Source organism: Coenobita brevimanus, chromosome 27 (assembly GCF_032717465.1).
Source record: "Coenobita brevimanus isolate Jiangsu-jjx chromosome 27, ASM3271746v2, whole genome shotgun sequence".
NCBI classification, from domain to species: Eukaryota; Metazoa; Arthropoda; class Malacostraca; order Decapoda; family Coenobitidae; genus Coenobita; species Coenobita brevimanus.
Window position 1 is genome coordinate 21,780,669 of NC_136980.1, and position 24,304 is coordinate 21,804,972.

Below are 24,304 nucleotides of genomic sequence, written 5' to 3' on the forward strand. Positions count from 1 at the left end.
ACTGTGGCCACGGGCTAGGTTAGCAGTCACATGGGATGACCTTCTATATTCAGTAATGACAGGGTAATAAGAATGATCACTCAGAGAGTGTAAAACCCGCGCCTTACAAATGGTTAAGGAAGGAATATTTGACTTGGTCCAGTGACGTAATCCCTTGACTTATTGATCTTAAAATAAAACTACTTCATTCCAACCTGACTCTGCCCTTTCATTAACTGTGGTTCGAACTAAATCAAAATTGTTTTATTGCACTTATCTGTGACAAAGACTTTTTACATTTTTTCCTTCTTCTTCCTTGGTTTACCTCTCAATTCTTCCACTAATTTTGGTCCAAACTGTAATCTAAACTGTCTGAGTCACTAAGTGGAACATTTTATCTTGCCCTCTGGCCTTGACCGTTGGCTGAATGTTCTTAGAACCGAACAATTTTGTCCTTGGCTTACATTCAGCCCTTCCACCAAATTTAATCTAACTCAGATTAAAACCGTTTATGTTGGCCTTGCCATCTGACCTTGACAATTGGTCTTTGTGGTCTTTGCGTTTGGCTGATTGTTCTAAAAGTCTTATTCCTTCATTCTTGGACTTCCCTGCACCCTTGTTGAAAGTTTGGTGTAAACTGGACAAAAACTGCGTAAGTAGATCTTACCATGAGAAATTTACCTTCGTTCTACCGTCATAAAAAAAAAAAATGGATCAACCTATTGGCTGATCCTCAATCGTTCCTCCAAGCATGGTCCAAATCAAATGATTATTTTTTCTTCTCACACAGATACACAAGGACAGAACTATGACAATCCTCAGTGACTTTGAGCTTTATAGGATTGTTCTAAAAACTAATCCCTCCAATCTTCCCATACTCTCAACCCTTCCACCAAGTTTGTTCTAAATCAGACAAAATCTATTGAGGTTATCCTTGCCATGTGACCTTGACCTTTGACATGTTGGACTAAAGGAACTGGTCAATCACTTGACTTATCATCGGCGCTCCCAAAAAATTGTTTAAAACTAATCTAAACCGAGTTACTCTATTTTCTTTACACAGACAAACACAGAGACACATACACACACCCGTTTTCACACGTGTCACGAAAAGCATTGTATCTGGTGAACTATCATCCATGAATGTGTAAAAATCTCTAATGCCACGATCAACCCTTCTGTTTCACAAGGATCATCGTGGTTCGGATCTAGAGCGTTCACTCCCATCATGTAAGGCAAGAGTGGCCAGCGTCACTGGTCCCTGAGTTCCATCATGTACGCAATGAACCCCTATCACCTCCCAGGTGGAAATCCTTGGGAGACCCATGGTATTGAAACGCCTTAACCTATGCGTCCATTTCGCCACATGGATACCACGCAAAGCATTAAGTTTCCTGGTCGTTATACATAAAACACGTACTTGCGGTGCTCAGAGCGCCGTATCTGTATTATGGTCCTATTGTTTTATTACTGTGGTGTTGAGATGTTGGATCTTTTGCATAGTTTCTCAACCAGATACTTCTTTTCCACCCATCACCCTATCCATAACTTCAGGCCTATCCTTTGGCAGCAGATGACACTATATCTTCATTCAGTCAATCGCAGGCACTGTCAGAAACGACTCTTATGGATCAGCAGTCGTTTACAAAATGATGACAACGCTACCAGTAGGCAGAGACTTGGGCTTCCCTAGCTGAGTTAAGACATATTTGCCTGCAATAGACATGTCTCTCCTCAGATCTTTCATAAAGCAATACGTTAATAATAAAAATATTAAAATCAAATAATGTGTACCAGTAGACATTAACAGTATGGTAAGAGGATGTAGTGGATCTCCGTATCTCATTCCATGCCTTCTGCACTTTTGACCATAGAAATAAACTTTCACTAACTCAATTTTCAGCACTGAAACATGACTTGGGGTATATTTTTACTTTTAACCCCACTCGAATTGTTGATAATATGGCGTTGTTTTTCATTCCATCATGTTGTGAAAATTTTCATCTGTAACGCTTAACAAGTTTTCTTCAAATAGCAGTTGTTGGTTCTGCCAGACACACTTCTTTCAATTATAACTGCTTTATATAGATAAGAATGCAGTCAAAGCAAGCTAAATAACCTAACCATTTTGGAATGGTAAAAAAATATCAACCGTGCATGAAATATTTCTAGGTATCCTTTATCCCATAATTACAGCAATCCCCCTATGACAGACTACAGTGGTGGCTGTGATATATTGACTGGTATCACCAGTTTATCACACGGCCAACGTGCACTGAGCTATTAATATGCATGTCGTGGGACAACAGCTTTCAACTCTCTCGCCCCTGCGCATTTTTGCACACACTGGTTCATAAGAGTATTGCTGCACAAGAACTGCAACTGATATAGCTTCCTTGCTTCAAGTAACTATGGTGAAGATATATAGTTTCTTTTATACAAGCAAGACGGGACCAGCCTCTACACTTCCTTTTTAATTATAACATGTCTACCAGATACCATAGCTTTATAATACATAATAAAAACTTTTATGAAATATGCTACAGTATATGGTAGGCATGTAACTAATATTAAAAAGGAAGGCTATTGATATAATCAAAACGAAAGAGATAATGCCACTGATCAGTCAAACGATGACAGTACAAGTCATGTATCTGTCCTGAACTCAGCCAAAGCTTCGACTATCAACAAGCACCTTACTGAAGGCAGGCCTTAGGATCGCTGCATTCTCAGAATGTAAAATAGGAGATACAGTCAAAACAAAAGTGAAAGGAAGTAAAAATGGGAATGTATGCAGCATACTGTGCCGTGGATGATCAAAAACGTACAAGTATATTGGGGAAACAGATAGCAGAACACAAGGCAAATGTGCGGTGTCGCAGAGTCTATAATTCCTAAGTGTTGCACATACATCAGCACAATCTTTTGCCCAAGCAGGAAGATGCTTCTGTTGTTGAGAAAGATCTGAATGAACAAGTAAGAAAAATGTTGGAAGCAGTTCACACGTGTGTAAAAAAATGAAACTAACCACAGAGATGGATTTTTCAGCCAATGTAGGTATACAACACGACTAACACTAATCACGCAATCAGTGATGGGGTAAAATAACGGAATTTTCCTTTATGTTACCAATTAGGTTCCGACACTAGAAGAGGGAGGGAATTTCAAGGGGTACAAATGTCTCGGCGCTATCATGTCTTGTTTAGCCCCTAAACCGCGGCCGTCGACAGCCGACCCCCCCACCCGTGTGGCAGGGTTTTATCGCGGTCTGAGTACCTGTAGGAAAATATTTGCCAAAAATCAGAGATTAATCCTAGAACAATATACTTGGTATGGCAGATAGTACTTACATTCAGCTTTCTCCAGAGACAGGTGTTGAGCCTTCGTGGACTACCCAAGGACTTGTGGAGACGTGCAAAGTTGGGTAACAAAATCTTCACTCTCACACCTTCAGCAACCCGGTTTCCTCTCTACCACAGCCTCATTCTGTCACAGTAAACTTTATACTACAACATACAGGTAGTTTGGAATCCGTATTTGTACAATAAGCACTGAAAATAAGGCTAAAATCAACGAAGCGTACGACTGACGTGCAGCACGGCGGCGGTCTTCCCGTCACTCAACAAACATTTCCATTTTCACAGCTAAAAACACGTATACTACATTATTTTCAATCATATTACTTCCCAAAAGATCACCGCAGTGCGCTATTTATTCTGCCTTACGCCCGTCACTTTATTCTCGTTCCTGTCGGCCGCTCGCACTGACTCGGAAGAGCTAGAACTCGCCATAATGTCACTGTGAAAGCCTGCGGTAAACTGACGGTAAACAGAGACAAACCGCGAGAAAAAAAGCTAGTGTGACAACTGAGAAAACAACCGTTTCCTATTAGCATAAACTGCTTGTGAGAGGAGAGTGCAGATTTACAGTTCTGAGCAGTCAGAGCGCTGCCATATATCACAGCCAGGCTGGCAGGGCCGTGGTGGGGGGGGAGGGGGGGAAAACGCGATACTTCGCAACAACGGAGGTCAGTAGTACAAAGGTAAAGTATGCTAATTGTAGCTAAAGGGTGGTGGTACTGATAGACAATAACCAGCTGGAACATCCTTGCCCGCGTTTATTCAAAATTAACTCGAATCGCAAACGCGACGATCCGCCATTATGTCCTTTTTGGCGAGCGTAGGAAACGCGACGACCCGCGCTTCAGGGGTTAGAGAGACTTTGATGCATCACTGTGGTGGGTACGAACATGCTTATTTTGCTCTCCCCCAGCTGTAGGGCTGCTCCATCAGCATTCGGTTTAATGTTCTCTATTAGGATGGTGTCAAGTTAGGTTAGCTAGTACTTACTTTCCTCCCTTCTCTGTCTAGCCTTACAGTACGTATTTGTATCTATTGCTTGAGATTGCCTTCGCTTAGTCACCTCTGGAGTGACGCCCTCACTCATCACAGTTGACTTATTTTGAGGACCTTGTCTCTTGCTTGTTTTTTCTCTCCTTTCCACTTCACCCACGAAGGAGTGGTTACTATGGCGGACTCCCATACTGCCTCTTACCCCTTCATGGGGGGAGGTGATACTGACAGACCCCTGACTGTGTCACAGAATGACTACCCCCAGAGTAATCGGCTCATACCCCACTTGACACTTCTGTAAATAATGTATCTTTGTTGTGCTGCATGCCTTCGTTCCACTCTCGTAACTAATCTTAACGCTTTCATTATTAAGAAGGTAAGTCGAAGCTTTGCTGGTGATGTGGAACAAGTGAAATAACTTACTAGGGGAGACCTGATTAAGACTTTTACTTCCTCTCATGTAATGGACTTGTTGAAGCTGCATAAGTTTCACTGTTATGATGGCAAGCTGAGGATCCCAGTTTCCATGAAGTTCTGCAAGTGTTATAACGTGTAGGGACCTCATGGTTATGAAAGCTGACAACATCATACATTAAGTTGCTCAGCAGGATGCCATTGATATCAGATTTATGACTGTACTCTCAGAGGGCACAGAGACTAAAACTGCCTCCATTATCTTTACCTTTGGCAAAGGTTCTTTCCTTGTGCATGTCAAAGTTGGGTAAGAAATTTTTAATGTAAGGTCATACATCTCTATGCCTCTCCGTTGTTCAACGTGACAGCTACATGGATATAAAGACATTTATTGTCTGGCTTCTCAGTCAGTATGTGGCAGGTGTGCTGCTCATGGTCATAGTGCTGAACACTGTGAACCTGATACTGTAAGATGTTTTTATTGTGAGGGTCTTCACACCACTTCCTCGAGGGACTGTCCCAATTGGAAGGAGGAGAGGGAGGTCTGCACAGTGAAGGAAACGGAGAGCACTTCCTATTACAGTGCTAGGAAGGAGGTAACGGAAGTGCATGCTTCTCCCAAACCTAATGACTTCTGTGCATCAGTGGTTGTGTTCTGTCCCATAATGTGCATGGAGGAGACACAAATTAATCCCGACCCGAGCACTCTTGTCACTCGTTCTCTCTCTTGGTCTACTCCTCCTGTACATTACAACTCTCTTACTGTTATCCCTGTTGCAACTTCTTCTCAGGCTGCTGCTGCTTCTCAGTCAGGACGACCTGAACCAAACTTTGACAAGTTGAATAAGTTTAACCCGCCCCATCCCGACGTTTTTGGACCTTTATTTTTTTTTGGCTCAAACATCCGCTTTTGGTGAGAAACATCGAAAATTCATAGAGAAATCACTCACCTGAGGTTTAAAATACCGGATTTAGGTGTGAGTACTTCCTTACCTGACTGGGTTTTCTAACAGGCTGGCACCAAAGAAAACGAGTTCTATGGGAGGGTAACTATTTTATCCACTCATAAACAGTATTTATATATTTACTTGGTACGAATTTATACGTAGTACAAGAGTATATTGGTTTTCAAACTTTCAACTGTCTACACCACACTACATGCGCATAACATATCACACCTTCTATTCACATTATAGTAATGGCCGCTGCAATCTTACAATCAAATGAGGTGGTACCTCGGATTGCCACCACCGGCAGGGTAGGGCTGGAGGCACAGGGTCCTCCCGGTCGCCATCAAGCGACTGTGCCAGCAGCGACTGTTGCTATTTCCGGGAATGCTCGTCGGCGAAGAGGTGACGGTGCGGCCTTATTCTTTACCAACATCTGCGGCCTATCCACAAATTTAAACTCAGTTCATTTTTTCCTTCAGTCCATATCCCCTTTAGCCCTTTTCCTCACAGAACCACAAATCTCACCCTCTACCGATATATCTCCATTTTGTTTTCCCGGTTACCATCTCCTTACAAACTTTCGAAACAAGGGCGGCACCTGTTGTTATATCAAATCCCAATATGCAGTTGATACTATTTTAAACTTCACTTCATCCAGTTTTGATTACTCATTATATAAATTAAATTGCCAAAACATTACCAAATATATCTGTGTAGTTTATCATTCCCCCAATGCTTCTTCGGAACCCAGTGTATTTGATTCCATATCCACTCAGTTGAGTAACCTTGACCTTGCCCTTGGCAATGAAATTACCATTTTGGGTGATTTTAACATACACAATGTAGAATGGTTATTGCATTCTGCCCGGACTGACGAGGCTGGTCTAGAAGGCGAGCTGTTTGCGGAATCGTTTAATCTCACCCAGTTGGTAAAGCAACCAACCAGAATACCTGATAATCCTGACCATAATGCCCATCTCTTGGATTTATTCTTGACAAATAATCCAGATCAATACAGGATAGAGGTACTGTCACCACTTGGATCCTCTGACCACAATCTCATCAAAGCCTCATTAGTTAACCCTCCGACACCTCCCCATTCCGAACCTGTCAGGGTGACCCGATGGCACTTTGACAGGGCAGACTGGGATGGATTTAGAAATTATCTTGCTGATGTTCCATGGCAGTCTTTCTTCTCTAGTGATCCCAATTCTACCCAGTCCCACATTTGTGACTTAATACTAGCTGGTATGGATTTATTCATGCCAAGTCAACAATTCACTAAAAGATCAAACTCTCCAAAATGGTTTGATGGCAATTGTGCCAGAGCAACAGCCCAAAAGTCATTAGCATATAACTCTTACTTAAAATCAAAAACACCTGAATCACTCTCCCAATTTAAAATTGCTAGAAATCATGCAAAAGCTGTATTAAATCTATCTAAATCAAACTTTCTTCAAAAGCAAGCATCAAAACTACTTAACAACCCTAATGACAATAGAATATTCTGGTCAACTCTTAATTCTTTCAATAATAACTTTAACAAGTCATCTTCCATTCCCCCACTAAAATCTTCAGATGGCAGTATTACAAGTGACCCACGTGGGAAAGCAGATATCTTTGCTAGTACCTTTGCAAGAAACTCTACCATAGATGATACCAGCCAGAATGTCTCAGTACTGGAACTTGATTCTCCCGAAATTGCCCCACTTAAAATACAGACAAGATTTGTAAAATCCATCCTAGACAATTTACCAACCAACAAAGCTCCAGGTCCAGATGGAATTCCGCCAATTGTTTTGAAAAAGTGTTCCCCTGAACTTGCCTCTGTCCTAGCTAAATTATTCAGACTATGCATACGTACTTCTTTATTCCCAAATTCATGGAAAGAAGCCAATATCCACCCAGTTCCGAAGAAAGGAAATTCGTCTGACCCCTCCAATTACAGACCAATAGCTATCACATCTTCTCTTGGTAAGGTATTTGAAACTTTAATTAATAAGCATATTGTTAAACATCTTGAATCCAACAACTTAATTAATGATAGACAATACGGTTTTCGCCACGAAAGATCCACCATTGACATACTCAATCTCCTAACTCATACCATCCATCAATCAATTGATCTACATGGAGAAACTCATGCAGTAGCTCTTGATATCTCTAAAGCTTTCGACAGAGTATGGCACCGTTCCCTGCTGTCCAAACTCCCTTGCTATGGACTAACGTCTTTTGTTCCTTTGATTTCTTCTTATCTTAGTGACAGGAAAATAAGAATAAAAGTAGATGATGTATATTCGAATTTCCACTCAATTAACGCCGGCGTGCCGCAGGGATCAGTTCTGGCGCCAACCCTATTTCTGGTTCATATTAATGATCTCTTATCTGTCACTCACAATCCCATTCACTCATATGCAGATGACTCAACACTACATAGTTCATTCACACTCAGACATCCATTTACAAAGTCTAATATCTCTACTTCTCAACTCAGTACAGCCATCTCCATAAATCAAGATCTATCTGCAATCAGTGAATGGGGACAAAACAACCATGTCTCTTTTAATGCTAGTAAAACTAAATATATACAGTTTACTAATAGACAGATATTGCCAGATTCGTACATTATCTTCAGTGCTACTAATATTCCCATCTCCAAAAGTATTGAAATTCTTGGTGTCTCACTTAACAGTGCCCTCAGCTGGACCTCTCATGTCAGATCACTTGCTAAAACCGCCTCAAAGAAACTTGGATTATTGTACAGAGTCCGTAACTTCTTCGCCGATGAGCAGTTAGCTATAATTTATAAGAGTCATGTGCGCTCTCAGCTTGAATATTGCTCACCCTTGTGGAATGGTTGTGGAGAGGTTGCATTAAGACAACTAGACAAAATTCAGAATAAAGCTGTTAGAATCATTAACGACCCTGCCATTACATATAAACTACCTTCCCTGCAAGTAAGAAGGAATGTTGCCTCCCTTGCATTATTTTACAGATATTTTTTTGGCAAATGCTCAGACGAAGTTGCGTCCATGGTACCACCTCTCCATGCCTTCCCTCGTGCTACACGGGCATCTGGTAGCGCTCATGACTGGAATGTCACTCAACCATATTGCAGAACTTCTGCCTATCAGAATTCTTTCATTCCCCGAACTGCATCTCTCTGGAACTCGCTTCCCCAGAGTTGTTTTCCTCCAAATTTCAACCTACAGCTGTTCAAGTCTAACTGTTACAGATATTTTGTGAACAGAGGACACCAGTAATCTGGTGTATGGATAATTTTTTTTTCTCCATTTGTTTTTCCTTCCTCCGTTCTGTTATTAAAAAAAAAAAAAAAATATATAAGCATTGTTTCACTCACTAACTCATCATTCATGACCTTTTTTTTTCCACATTACCTGATCATCATTTCGGATTGTTTCTTCTTCTAATGCTATGTAAACTTTGTCCTCCACATTGTCATCGATTGGGGAATCACTCTGGCCCTGAATGTCTTTATTGGCCAGATCACTGGTAACAGGTGAATTGCCGAGATAATGGCGTGCAGGGGGGGGGCGAGAGGTTATGTGGTGTAAGGCATTGTTCCTGCTTGACATCTTGTAGAGGAATAGAGGAAGGTGTTCCGTGTATATGTGTCAAAAATCACTCGCGAAATCACTCGCGAAAATTGAAAATTGTGCAAATTAGGGACCTTGCAATGTTGCCACGTTAATTCACGTCCCCTGGATGGCGCGGGTTAATCTGACCACACTATCCATGCAGTCATGTCCTCATGTACTTCCTGTCGTGCTCTACCAATGGAGAAAATGGTTAGCTCTTCCTTGGGGAAGTCTGTGGGCCTTGTTATTGGGGATAATATGGAGGTTTCTTTCAGCAAGCACCGGGATCGGTCCCCCAGTATTCGCCTGCCTGTTGACAGGCAACATAAAAAGACTAAGCACAATGGCCCACCTCATAAATCTTAAACCGCCAAAATCACTGAGTCATAATGGTACTGTAGGTCTCTTGGGAATAAATTAACCTGCCACGTCCCATTGACGTGTATATACGTCCAAACGTTTTGTCACTTGAGTCCCGTTGACATATATAAATGCGCCATAATTGCAAGGTCTGTCATTTGCAAGTTTTTCAAATTTTGCGAGTGATTTTTGGTACGTATATATGGGACACCTTCCTCTACAAGATGCCCGGCAGGGACAATGCCTTACCCTGCATGACCTCCCCCCCCCACACCATTATTTCAGCAATTCACCTGATACCAGTGACCTGGCCAGAAAAGACATGTTGTGCCACAGTATGAAATTCAAGGCCACAGTGATTCCCCAATCGATGACAATGTGGAGGACAAAGTTTACGTAGCATTAAAGGAAGAACCAGTCAGAAATGTTGAACAAGTAATGTCGTCAAAAAAGATCAGGTATGTTGATGTGTTTTGTGAGTGAAACAATGCTTATATTGCTTTTATTATTGTGAAAACCAATATACTCTTGTACTACATATAAATTCGTACCAAGTAAATGAATAAATACCGTTTATGAGTGGTGTGGAACAGTTACCCTCCCATAGAACTCGTTTTCTTTGGAGCTAGCCTGATAGAAAACCCAATAAGGTAAGGGGTACTGGTACCTGTATTCAGTATTTTAAACCTCAGGTGAGCTATTTCTTTATGAATTTTCGATGTTTCTCACCAAAAGCAGAGGTTTAAGCCTTTTTTTTTTTTTCCCAAAATTGGTAGGGATTGGGGAGAGTCAGTGGTGGATAATCGGTCGGGACGGGGCGGGTTAAGCAATATAATAATGTTGCTATCTATACACAAGCCAGACGTTATTTGTTTACAGGAGATGCGCTTAGAAGATCACCCTGATTCTCCATAATTCGTATACAAGACATGTTGGTCACAAAGTTGTCATATACACATGCAAATCACACCCACAAACAGAAGTGGTTCTAATTTCTGCTCTGAAAGCTATCTCGTGCAAAGTAAAAATCACTCATACCTGCCTAATATGTCTCACTACTGACCTTCACATGGCCTTAATGATAGTGATACTTGAAATTAACATTTTGACGATCTTCCTGGACATATGAGTGTTGGGTGACTTTAATGCGCATCACTATCAATCGGGTAGCTTGAGGATTGATAGTCGTGGACCAACAAGTATATTAGCTGGCGTAATGCTATAGTCCAACCTGTTTTCTGAACAATGGTAGAGTGCCTTGTGTGTAGATGATCGTACTGGATAATTTTCAACCATTAACTTACCTCTGGTCTCCCGAGATATACATCACGATTTCTAGTGAGATTCTTATGAAGTGATCATTTACCCATTTGTCTTTCTTTTGCATGCAACAATTTTTCAGATCCTCCACTTCCAAAATTTAACATTAAGAAAGCAGATTGGAGATCCTTCTCAAGGATCACCAATTTTGGTATACTTCTGGAGTGATCATAATTGTAAAAGTCCTGATTTAAATTAATTCCATATTACATACAGATGGGGCTTTTCTTCCCGAGAATAAATCAACTCATCTAATGCATGCAAAGCACACAGCTTATTAGTGGATGCCGGATTGTTAACAAGCATTAAGGAAACGCAATAGGATATTTATGGTAGTCAGCCGTCTGAGGAAATCTTTATTGCAAACAAACAAGGCTAATGTAAGGAGAATAATTAGAAGGGCTAAACGTGACTCCTGGCTGACTTTTGTGTCCACGATGAATCGATTTACCCCATAAACTAAAGTCTGGTTGACTACAAAAATACTAAATAATAAATGCCTTTGTAACCCCAAGACCACTCTCCAGATGGACAGTAACATCCATGACGATCCCCTGGATGCAGCTGACATCCTTGCAAGGAGTTTTTCTCATGTAAGCCGTCAGCTACTTAAGACCAGTCTTTCCAAGACTATGAATATATGGCTGAGCTATGGTCATTAGTCCTTGCCACAGAAGATGTTGACTCCCCGTACAACCAATAGTTTACTGTAGATGAACTCCTCCTTGCCCTAAAATCCTGCAAAGACACCAGTCTCACCCAGATACCATCACGCACGGTATGCCCCAGCATCTTAATCTGGACAACCTGATTAAGCTGTTAGCACTTTATAATAAGCTTTGGGTGTCCCGAATGTTCCTAAACTCATGTCACTTTGTGCATATCATACCGATACCCGGATAGGCTGGTCGTCTTATGACTTGCACTTCATTCCATCCTGTTGTGTTGATTCTTTGGCTATGGAGGGTCATGGAATAAATGGTTGATAATAGGCTTCGTTTTGTTTTAGAGTCAAAGAATTTGTTCAGTGATCGACAATGTGGAATATGTAAATACAGAAACTCACTAGATCATTTAATGTATTTGGACTATTGCCTTTTGGAGGCACATGCCAATAGTGTATCCATGATAATGAAGTTCTTGGATATCAGTGAATCCAATGACATGACATGGGAATACAGTATACTGGTAAAATGCATTGTTTATGGTATAAGATGTAATATGCCTATTTACATTTTTTTTTTTTTTTTTTGAGGAACTGAACGTTCTGTGTCAAATTACCCTGTAACACGACATTGGATATTTTTATTCTCGAAAACGAGATGCCTTAGAGAAATGCTTAGTGCCACACTGCTATACCACGTCGTGTCTCACGATGTGGAATATTAGGTTAAGGCATGTCCGTCCATACGTTCGTCCATTCCTCCATTCCACACTGTATCTCAGAAACTATACATTGGAAATTTCTCACATTTTATGATTGTTGGGCCATATAGGAGGTTGATGCCTGTCTTTTCGAAATTTTGAAAAAAATTCAAGATGGACGACTTATGACCAATTTATTATTTTCTTTTAATCCTTTATATTATCTCCTTTACTTTAACAGGTAGGTTGACTGGTTGTAACAAAGTGAAATATATATAGTCTCCTTGGGACATGCTTTGTATTATGTTCAATGAAATTCTGTCATCAGGTCCCATTCCAAGAGATCTTATATACTCACTCTCTGACGATGATAGTGCAATGTGGCACTCTTCCTGTAATGCACAATTTTTGACTGGGCAGATACAAGCAGCACTTGATTCTGTCCATTAGTGTGCCTTGCAGTGGGGATTAAAGAATTCCATCCCTGTGTTTGCCACTGTAGTTTTCACTGCTCGTAACGTCCCTGATTTGAATCTGAATTTGGATAATCAGCCTATACTGTTTCAAACTTCTGTCAGGTTTTGAGGCCTCCATTTTGATCGCAGTTTAAACTTTAAAATTCATGCTAATAATTTACTTGTTCGTTGTGATAAACCATTGAATGTCCTTAAGTACCTAGCGGGTACTATTTGGGGAGCCAAAAGAAAACCCTTTTTAACGGTGTATAATTCCCTTATTAGATCCAAGCTGGACTATGCCGCACAGGTGTATGGGTCAACATCTGATGCCACATTAAAGAGGTTGGACATGTCACAGAAGAAATGTTTTCAAACCTGTCTTGGAACCCTGATGTGTACATGTGTTTCTTGTATGTAAGTGGAAGTGAATGTAACTTCCCTTTGTATTCGCCAAGACCATCTTTTTCTTTCACAGGGAAAGTGGACACATAAAAACAAAATGATATTGACAATGTGGCTTGTATCCCCCTGCGTCAAGAACACTGTCTTATGTGGGGGTTTCATTGGCCGTCTGCCATTCGCCTTCACTTATTGACTCAGGAGCTTGGTGTGGACCTCGGTATTAAGACAAGTTGGTGCTTAAAAATATAGCACCCTGGGAGCCACCCAACTTCACTGTTGATGTTTCATGGCTCCCATCACCAAAAACCAACACGCTGGCGACGGAGGTCGATCACTTTTGTTGTAACATCATCAGGCGTCATTTGGGGTTATACCAGTTGTACACCAATGACTCCAGATCGAGTGAATGTGTTGGTGTTAGTGTGTGGTCAACTGAATGTGCCCTCAGATTTAGGTTGCCATCTTATACATCTGTTCATATCTCTAATGTTATTGCTATTAACAAAGCCATAAGCTATGGTCTTATCCTCGTCACAACTCGGTTGTTATATTTTTAGATTCTAAATCAGGCCTATAGGCAGGTGCTTTTTGCACAACTTATTCTCATGAGATCCAGGGCCGTATCGTTAATAAAGTAAGTTCATGCAACAAACCCTTCACGCTGAATTTGTTGCCTAGTAACTGTCGCATATTCGGCAACAAACAGGCCGACATCTGAAGTCAGCTGTAGAGCTCGAGGACACTTGGGACGTTCCTCTTGATCTACCTTCGAATCTCCCCCTCGGAATGAAATCAATGAATCTGTGGCAAGGTCAGTGGACCAGACTCAATATACAAACATGCAAATCGATGCTTGTTTACCGGGCGTCTGCTAATCGCTTCAGTCGCATGGAAGAAAGGGTACAGTACACTAACTGAGTTACCTGTGCACCTGAGATGTATGGGGTGAGTAGCGTGTGTTTGATTCGCGGCTGCTGATTAGCCACCGATGATGTAAATCTACAGCTCTCCGTATTTTAATACATACATATTTATATTGATTAATTGCTCACATATAAACAGCCAGTTTAAAGAATAATTTCTGACGCTAAAGAGGTCAAAATTAGCGTTAAAAGTTTACCGTTGTTTAACCCGCGGCGTCCCGGGGACGTACTTCTACGTCCTCACGTTTTGTCACAGCTAATCCCGGGGACGTACTTCAACGTCCTGCAATTGCAAGGTTCATAACTTCCACAATATTCAAAATTCGCGCGAGATTTTCGTTTCGCCTGGGTACCCAAGCCTCCCCTACCTGCCGCCAGGCGGGCAGCGTCCTAGACCCCGCGTGACCCGCGCTCGCCCTTGTCTCGGTCACTCACCTGCTAGCAGTGACCCAGGTCAGACATGGCGCGGAAAGGTCTCTCAGACGAGGAAATCTCATCCGTCCTGGAAGCCTTCACTGGAGACAGTGATTCTCCACTCGATGATGATGTGGTGGATCGCGATTACGTCCAGCCAGAGGAAGAAATAAGTAGCAGTGATGAGGAGGTCCCTTCGCCCCGAAAAACGAGGTATGTGACATACCGTAAGGTAAGGGAAGGCCAGCCTGCTCAACCACGTGCAAAGCTATCTCTCCATCCTGAATCTGATAAGGACGAGGATGAGGACGATGAGGATGACGGAGGCCTAGGATGTGATATCGCCGCGTGGTTGGGAAAAGAGAAAATATCACCACGAGGATCAGAAGGTGGGGCGAGACGACACATAAGGTATGGTGAAAGTACTTTCTCTGGGGAAGTGGCAAGTGGTGTGGTGGGATTGCTGGGAGAAAGGGAAAGTGTTGTGGTGGCAGCGCGGGGTGAAAGTGAGAGTGGTGTGGGGGTAGTGCGGGGTGAAGGGGCAAGTGGTGTGAGGGAGGCAGCACGAGCACGTGGTGCTCATAGGCCTAGGGGAGAGGAGGTTGAGTCACTCCCCAGCACTTCTTTCGCCCCTGAATATTCCCAAACTTCCTCCCCACAGCCCCAGGATGTGGGGAAAGGAAAGAAGAGAACTGCGAGTGATGAGAGGCACCGCTCTCCACCTCCCCAACCTCCCCCACCACCCTCACCTCCCCACCCTGACGAAGGGGACGATGGTGACGTGGTTAATGTAAGTGGAAAGAATTGTTATCAAAACTACACCCACTGTGTAAATCTGGTCAGTAAATATGTGATAGCAAGGAAATAAAGTGGAAACGGGTGTAATGTTAGCATGAATAAAACGTATAAGTTGAACATTACTGTAAGTTGTCATAATTGATGTCACGAGTACACCCACATTCTGGTCAGTAAGTATGTGATAGGAATTATATACAGTGGAAGATGTTGTAATGTTAGTAGTAAGGTATTTTATAAGTTGATTACTAGTGTAAGATGAAACAAATGATATCGCGATAACACTCCCTGTGTAAGTACGCGCAAATATGACGCTCAGTTCCATCGTAAGTTCAGAAATGATGTGATATCAATTATATCAAGTGTTTACATGTGCAATGTTAGTGGAGAATTATTATATAAGTACAAAAATAGGTTGTAAGTTGAAATAGTTGTCATAGCGACTTCACCGTGTGTGTTATTATGCGCTATTATTACGCTATATATTTACGTAAGGCCTGAAATAATCTCAAAACAGTTCTATAAAGTTGAAAAGTGTATAATAATATTAGAAAAGTATTATGTAAGTAGAAAAAGCACAATACGAGTTGAAACAACAGTCACAGCGAGTTCACTCACTATGTAAATAAGCGCTAACATTACGCTAAATGTTATCAAAAGGCCTGTGAATACGTAAAAACAGTTCAGTAAAATGTAAAATGGTATAATGTTATTGTAGAAGTATTATGTAAGTAAAAAAAATTATATGTATCATGATTTTAGAATGTTAGCGATTCATTGTGACCAAGTTGGCCGATTTTGCTCGTTTCGCACGATGGTACAATGCTTATTTCTGCTCTGTTTTTGTATAAAATCCAATATACTCTTTTATCACATGTTTTTATGTTTGTAATAAATTCATTTCTACTTACTTTCATTGGTTTCCCAGACTTATAATACCATAGAAAACGTTTGAGGCTCAGACCGCCTAGGGAGAACATGGGGCCAGGTGGGGACCAAGGCATACCTGGTTAAGCTAATTAGGGACCCCGGGGACCAATTTCTTTGCCACCGACCACTGTTTCTGACCAAAAGCGAAAGTTTAAGCAAAAAAAAAAAAAGGTCGAAAAATGGTCGGGAATGGGGGGTACCAGTGGTCAAAAAGTGGTCGGGACGGGGAGGGTTAAGAAAATTAGGGTTGATATAAAGTTTTATAAAACGACGTGTGATATTTAAAGTAAATTATCCACCACCGGTGGTCACCTACGTCCACATGTTGCAATACAACCACCCACGGTGTACATCTACACCATCACGTTACACTACAGTACATGGCTGCATTTACTTCAATGACATCATCGGCTGCCAATCAGCAGCCGCGAATCAAACACCTGCTACTTGTCCCATACATTTCTGGTGCACAGGTCAATCAAATAGGGTATAGCACCTCTACGTACGAACAACACTTTTCTTAACCATCAATTTGTCTTTTACAGTGACAAAGATTTCCACCAAACTGTGATATCTATGTTGCACTGTTATTTATCAGTCATATCATCCTGCACTGTCGTACTTCCGCATACGTCACTGCGGCACACTAGATGTCCTCATCACCACTGCACGATCTTGGGCAATGGGAATCTTGTTTTGGCTGATTATCTGATTTTCTTGAGGAAGACTGGATTCGTCAGAGTGATGTGACCTTATTACTGTTTAGGTGTGAAGTTACTACTTGTATATATTTGTATACAGTGGAGTCTCTTTTATCCGAAATTCTTTTTACCGTAATATGCCATTAACCGTAAGTTTTACTAAAATGTTCTCATTTCGATTAACCGCAAAAATCTGAAATCTATCTGAAAATTCAAACACGGCGGGCTTGTTTCGCTCCACTAACGTTAGTTTACGGTTGCTCCGCTAGTTACTCCCTCACCTGCATCCACCACCTAAGGTTTGGATGATGTGGGAGATGGTGTGGATGATGTGGAAATGATTAAATGAGGAAACAAAAAATATGAAAAAATAATTAGGTTTAAGACTTTATTTGTTCGAATTGCTTACAGTGAATTACGTAATTATTTTGGTGAAGGTTTATTTAACTTTGAGTGAAGATTTATTTAAGTTGACAGTTTCTATTACAGTTACAAAAGTGCTGTTACCTATGTAGTTAGTGCGGTGTATTATGTGTTTTGGTGATGGTTGAGTGGCTTTTGGGGTGCTGGTGGTGGTGGTGGGCTAGACGTCCCTAGAAATGGGTGATGGGTGAATACTATACCGTTCCCTTGTATCATACATATTATTGCAGTAACTTTTATCCGAAAAAAAAAATCGATTAAAGGACTCTTTGAAAGTCCCATGATTTTCGGATAAAAGAGACTCCACTGTATTCTATTTTTTTTTATAGGAAGGATAGGATGGACAGATGACGTAACTGAAATGGTTCCTGCTACTGACTATTCTATTCGTCGTATTAATAACCCTTATAATAAACCAAGTGCCTCGCCTGATTGTCACCAGTTGATGAGTGCAAAGGTGCAATATTGGAAGGTATTGGACGATTCCAGTTGATGGTGTTCTGTTGAGAGATGTATTTCACTTTATGTACATATCTGAATGTTTTGTATCTGTTTAAGCCTTCTTAATTTGGTTCGACAGTTGACATGTCTGGAACAATTCCTAAATCATCTGGCTTTCTTTCGTATATTGACGTCCCATATACTGATACGTGTGCCTCGCCTGACAGTCAGTACGTGATGAGTGCATGTAAACAGGCATTACATATTTGCAGTCGATGATGCTCTGTTGGTCTAGTTATTTTAACTATGAGTGTAAACAGTGTGAATATGTAGTTTAGTTTATGTATTTGTGTCTTTAGGCGTCAGTGTAGGGCAGGGATATTCACCTACTGTAGAAGTAGGGCTGAATGATTAATCTCCGATTAACAACAGAGCCATGCAGTATTTTACCTCTATTTTTTCCCCTCTAAACACTTATACACGGAAAGAAACCAAATTCATATATTATTTGCGTTTACATTTTCCGCTACATACATACATAAAAAGAAAAACGGAAAAACTTTCTGTTTTATGCACGTTTGCTTGTTTATTAGTTTATTATATACTTGTTTATTAGTGGGGCAAAGCGCCAAACAAAAACGACTCAAGGATTGGATTTGGCCCGCGGGCCCGTAGCTGAACAGCCCTGGTGTAGAACAGCGATTTTTTTTTTTCTTAAGTTTAGCAGTTAGGATTTTTTTTTCTAGTTTGGAAGTTAGTATTAAAGTATTCAAGAAAATCTAGATAAAGTTAGTAAAAATTCAAAAATTAAAATTAAACAAATAATTGAATAATACAATAGAGCTAGGTGCCCATCGTCCACCCACTTAGTGCAGTGATACTCTGTTTTTAGGGTAGCTCTACACTGAGTGGCAAACCAAATGATTTCCTGTCAACCAGGAAAATATTGACAACTCTGAGTGGTAACTTTAGAACCAACCAACGCGTGTTCTCTACGTGACAACAAGTGGGTTGGCGGAGGGTTAGTGCCCCTCCCTAGAAAACAACTAACTAAAAATACGAACAAGAAGCTTCAGAACAGGACTGACCAAAAGATGACGATGAAGGACAGAACTAAGGACTCGCTACAGATAGCTCCACGGAATGTAAGGATTGCAAATGATGACGTGAAAGAGGGACAGATTGTCCAGGAGCTTTAAGGGGCAAAAGTGAATGTGTGTTGGTTAACTGAAACTAAATGGTGAGGTGCGAGTGTAAAAGAATGGGACTATGGATGGGGTATATGCGCGAGAGGTAAGAATGAGAGGGCAAAAGAAGGAGTGTGTATTGTTGTAAATAGCAGATGGCAGGAGAATATAACAGAGTATGGACCAGCTGTCTCAAGGATTGTGTGGGTAAAATTGGAAGTTGGACTACAAATGTGGGCAACTGTGTGCATGTATGTGCCAATGCAAGATCGTGCAAGCAGAGTGAGAGAAAAGTTCAGGACAAATGTGGAAGCATGCATGGATAAGTTTGAAAGGAATGAGGGAGTGTCTTTGATTGGAGATATGTATGGAAAAGTAGGGGATGGGAAGGTGGATGGTAGGTAGTTGGTGAGTGGGGTGTGCCTGCAGAGATGGATGAGAATGGTAGTGCTTTAGTGGACATTCGTGCCAGGAGGGGGTTGGTGATAACTAATACCCTCTTCAGGCACAAAATGATCCACAGGTATACGTGGCAAGTAATGAGAAGGGTGGGTGGTGAACTGAATAAACGGAAGGCAATGACTGAATATGTGTGTATGGATGAAAGGGTAAAATGGTGTGTAATGGATGGAAGAGTATTTAGAGGTTGGGGGAGTGGACTTTCGGACCACCACCTGGTGGTCAGATTCAAAGTCCAAAGAAAATAGAGAAATAGAAGAAGGGAACGACAGGAGGAAGTACTGAACACAAGGAGGGTGGAAAGGTTAAAAGAGGAGGGGAAAAAAGGCAGAATATAAGAGGGAAGTGGAGGAGCGATTGGGTAAATATAAATTGGAGTAGATGGGGAACGTGAAAGGTGTGTGTATGATATTCACAGAAGAAATCTGGGCAGCATGTGAGGTGGTATGTGGGGTGAAGAGAAGACGAAAGGGGGTGCATGGTGGACTGAAGAGTTCAGAGGCTGTGGCACAAAAGAGGAAAGCATATAGTGAGTGGATGAAACAGTGGCATGGAAGAATTTGGGAGACAGAAGAGAGAGTCATATGTAGACAGGAAGAGAGAGGTGAAAAGATTAATAAAGAGAGTAAGTAGAGCATGGATGAGGAATTTGGAAGGAACTTGAGTGTAAATTGGAGGGAAAGTAAGAAAATGTTCAGGAAAGACGTAAAGAAAGTCAGACAGGGTGCCAAAGAAGTTAGCTAGGGAGTGAAAGATAAAAAATGGTAGATTACTAGTGAGGTAGGGAGAAAAAGTGAGCAGAAGGGGAGGACTCTTTAAGGAATTGTTGAACATACTGTAGAGAATGAAAATAATGCAAGTATAAGTGGCTAGGGAATGGCTGGGAGAAGGTGGGAGGTGAGGAGACTGGAAGAAATCAGTAGGATAGAAGTTGTGAAAGCAATAAAGAAAGTCAAAATGGAGAAAGCCCCATGATCTGATAGGGTGTGTGGTGAAATGCTGAAGCATGGGGGAGAGATAGTGGTAGAATGCCTGTGGAAGACGTGCAGATTGGCATGGGAGGAGGGTAGAGTCCCAGAGGATTGAATGTAAGGTATAATTATTCCGGTGTACAAAGGAATAAGGGAAAAGAAAGTGTGTGGTAATCATAGGGACATTCCTCTTCTTAGTGTAAAAGGAAAAGTGTATGGTAGGATACTTAATGACAGAGTTAGGGAAATAACAGAGGAATTAGTTGAACTGGAACAAGGAGGTTTTAGGAAGGGAAGAGGTTGTGTAGATCAGATATTGATTCTTAGATCTTTAGTGTGAAAGTTTCTAGAGAAGGGAAAGAAGTTGTATGTGGCCTTGATGGATTTCGAGAAAGCATATGACAGGGTGGATAAACAAGGATTGTGGAAAGTATTAAGAACATATGGAGTAGATGGGAAGTTGTTGAATGCTGTGAAGAGTATGTATGAGGGTGCTAAGACTGCAGTGCATGTGGATACTGAACTGAGTGAATATTTCTATCTGAAGGTACGATTAAAACACGGATGTGTCATGTCTCTATGGTTGTTCAGTCTATATATGGATGAGGTTATAGAAGAGATAGAAGGCATGGCTGTGGATGTTGGAGCGTTCCTAGTGAGAGAGGTCAGTGTTTGGAAACTACCTGTACTGTTGTTTGCAGATGACACTGTGTTAAGTGAAGACGAAGGGGAGCTGCAAGGCTTGGTGGATGAGTCTGGGAATATGTAAGAAACGGAATCTAAAGGTGAATGTAGGGAAGAGTAAAGTTATGGTCTTCGAGAGAAGTGAAATCAGTGAATGTACAGTGAGGCTGGATGTGGAGGAAATGGTAAATATGAGTACCTTTATGTACTTGGATAGTGTGATGAGTAAGGATGGAAGTTTAGAGGAAGAAGTGCCTGAAAGGGTGCAACGGGGAAGAAAGGTTGCTGGTTCCTTGAAAGCAGTGGTAAGAAACAAGGAAGTGAGCATGGAAGTGAAGAAGCTACTACATGACAGTATTGTGATACCAGCTCTAACGTATGGAAGTGAAGCTTGGACCTTGTTGGAGGGATAGATGTCAAGAATGAGAGCAGTGGAAATGAGTTATTTGAGAGGAGCATGTGGAGTCACATGGAGAGACAGACTGACAAATGAAGAAGTGAAGGAGCATTGTGGTGTGGATGTGCATGTGATAGGAAGCGTTAGGGGAAACACACTGAGGTGGTTTGGACATGTGGAGAGGATGGAGAGTGAGAGACTGACGAGGAGAGTGTACAGGGTATGTGAGTGAGGTGGAATGGGGGAAAGGGAGGGGGAGGCCAAGAATGAGATGGAGGGAGGGAGTGGAGAGGTATATGAGAGAGGGTGGTGTGTGCTGGGAGCAGGGCAATGGAATGGCGGGGGAAAAGACGACAGTGAGGCGATTTGTTTGGGGCCACCTCTTACGGGTTTAAGGCGTCTGGCAATAGATAGATAGATAGATAGAAAAATAAAAATGGCTTAATGACCAGGGCATTCGGCACGATGGTCGATGGACTAAAAAAAATATTGTTCAAACTATCTGAAGATGGGTTCTGTTTAACTCAAAACGTTAGCGAAAATTAGGAATCCAAGCTCTAACCTCTCGTCCACTGAACTTGATCCGAAATATCAAATTGGGGCAAGTGAGGGAGGTTGGGCTAAGGGCCTTATTTAGGAGCTCGGGCACCCCAGGCCCCCTGTAGGTAGTCACCGATCCATTACACAATAACTAAGTTTCATATGTCTTATTTGGTGGCAATATCATTATTGCACCAGTGTTTCACTTTGAAAAATCTGAAGCAAGACTCGTTAAGGTTCACCCAGTTGTCGGTAGACACGCTGTATTTCGGCTGTAGTACCCTCTTACCCTGCCTTATTTCGGAGCCAGATGATTGCCCGGACGCTGTGTATAGGTTAGTTGGCAGACTCAGCGCATTAATCACTTCTGCACAGCCGGATCCTGGATTACGTAAAACTGTTTCTCTTGTCACTTTCGAGAGTCATGTGCAAGTTACACTACACGCAGTAAGTAAATGGTGGGCACCCAATCTCCTACTAGGAATTCTTTTTGAATAATCTCTGGGCGAAAATTACTGAACTGAAAATCCAAATATAAGTATACAGCAAAAGTCTCACCTACCGGCATCTACAAATATCGAATATGTGGTTCATCAGGGAAAGCTCGATCATAATTGTAAATATAGGAAAATCAGACTGCTGTGCTAATCCTGCAGAGTCTTCCTTGGTATTTTGTCTGTTGCTCTGCCATTCCACATCATACAGTACTGCATGTTCGCTATGAGAAAGTGAGTTCCAGGTCATACACCGCCCTCATCATGCAACATTTGATCAAAATCGTATGATTACGACCATGCATTATTTCACTCAAGTGTTATACTAAAGCATGTTATGAAGATGCTCTTCCTGGATTATATTGTCCCCAACTCACTCGTCTACTGTCTTTTATCACCGACGCTTGAATAAGTTTTTTTTTTTTTTTTTTTTTTTAAGTGTCCGAAATAAGTGGGTGTTGTAGTCCTTTTACCTTAACTTGGGCTAGATTTTCATCAATTTGCGACTTAAGTCACGTAGGTCAGTGTAAGAATTATACGATACTACGGCTCTGCAGCATCTATATGGCACTTCTTCGTGACTAGCATCATGTCATTTTGTTAATCTCTTGTTGCTCAGCATTCAAGATGGATAGATGGAAGTGTTGGGACAAGTTAGAGTAAAAAGGATGTGGGTGTAGTGAATGGTGGTTTAGGTGGAAGTGAATTTAAAAGTGACTGTGTGTGTGTGTGTGTGTGTGTGTGTGTGTGTGTGTGTGTGTGTGTGTGTGTGTGTGTGTGTGTGTGTGTGTGTGTGTGAGTGTGTGTGTGTGTGTGTGTGTGTGTGTGTGTGTGTGTGTGTGTGAGTGTGTGTGTGTGTGTGTGTGTGTGTGTGGGTGCAAGTGTAGTGAGTGTGGGTGTAGGTAAGTGTGGGTTTAGATGTGAGTTGAAGTGTGTGTGTGTGTGTGTGTGTGTGTGATGGTTTGGTGATTGTGATTGTTTAAGTGGATGTGGGTGTGGGTGGAGGGAGGTGTGGGTGAAGGTAGGTATAGATGTACGTGTCAGTGGGAAGGAGGATGTGGGTATGGGTTAGATGTGTGAGTAAGTGTGAGTGGTTGGAGTTTATGAAATGATGGATAACTGTGTGAGTAATAAATGTGAATGAAGGGGTGTAACTGACAGTTATGGGTGCAAGGGGAATAAGGGTTCTCTTGAGTGCTAAAGAGAGAAGAGTTATTGGAAAATTACGTGTGGTCAACTGAGAGAATTATATCGTCTGTGTAAGATTATTTCATCCTGTTTCTTTGGTTGGGAAAAATAGGTTAGGATAATTTTTTTTCCCCTTACTTCTCTTGAATTGTTTTGAGTCGCATGAGGGTGTAGATGTGAGGTGTGTAGGTGTGCTTGTCGACTGCAGTGTGAACTGTTCTGTTAGCTTTTGTATCTGAGTAGTAATTATTGTGATAAATGTGAGAAAAAACTTGGATCGTGTGTGTGTGTGAGAGAGAGAGAGAGAGAGAGAGAGAGAGAGAGAGAGAGAAAGCAATATTATTATTATTACTATAAACCCTGTCATGCACGCGTCCTCTATAGTATTCATTCCAGGTAACGACCTTTCTAGTGTTCATTTCTGGAAATTGCAGTTATGTTTTCTGTACAAAACCAGGGCTACATAAGTTTATTTGAAGGCTAGATTGAGGTTAGAAATGATATTACCGGTATGTAGTAGATGGAAGGTTTAGGATGACAGCCGAATGTATGAAGAGA

General features: G+C 41.5%; 1 protein-coding gene across 1 annotated transcript in view; it reads left to right on the forward strand.

The window, feature by feature from the left end:
* Window positions 1–24,304, forward strand: part of LOC145394494 ((3R)-3-hydroxyacyl-CoA dehydrogenase-like) — a 60,165-nt gene that overhangs the window by 35,210 nt on the left and 651 nt on the right. The window lies entirely within an intron of this gene.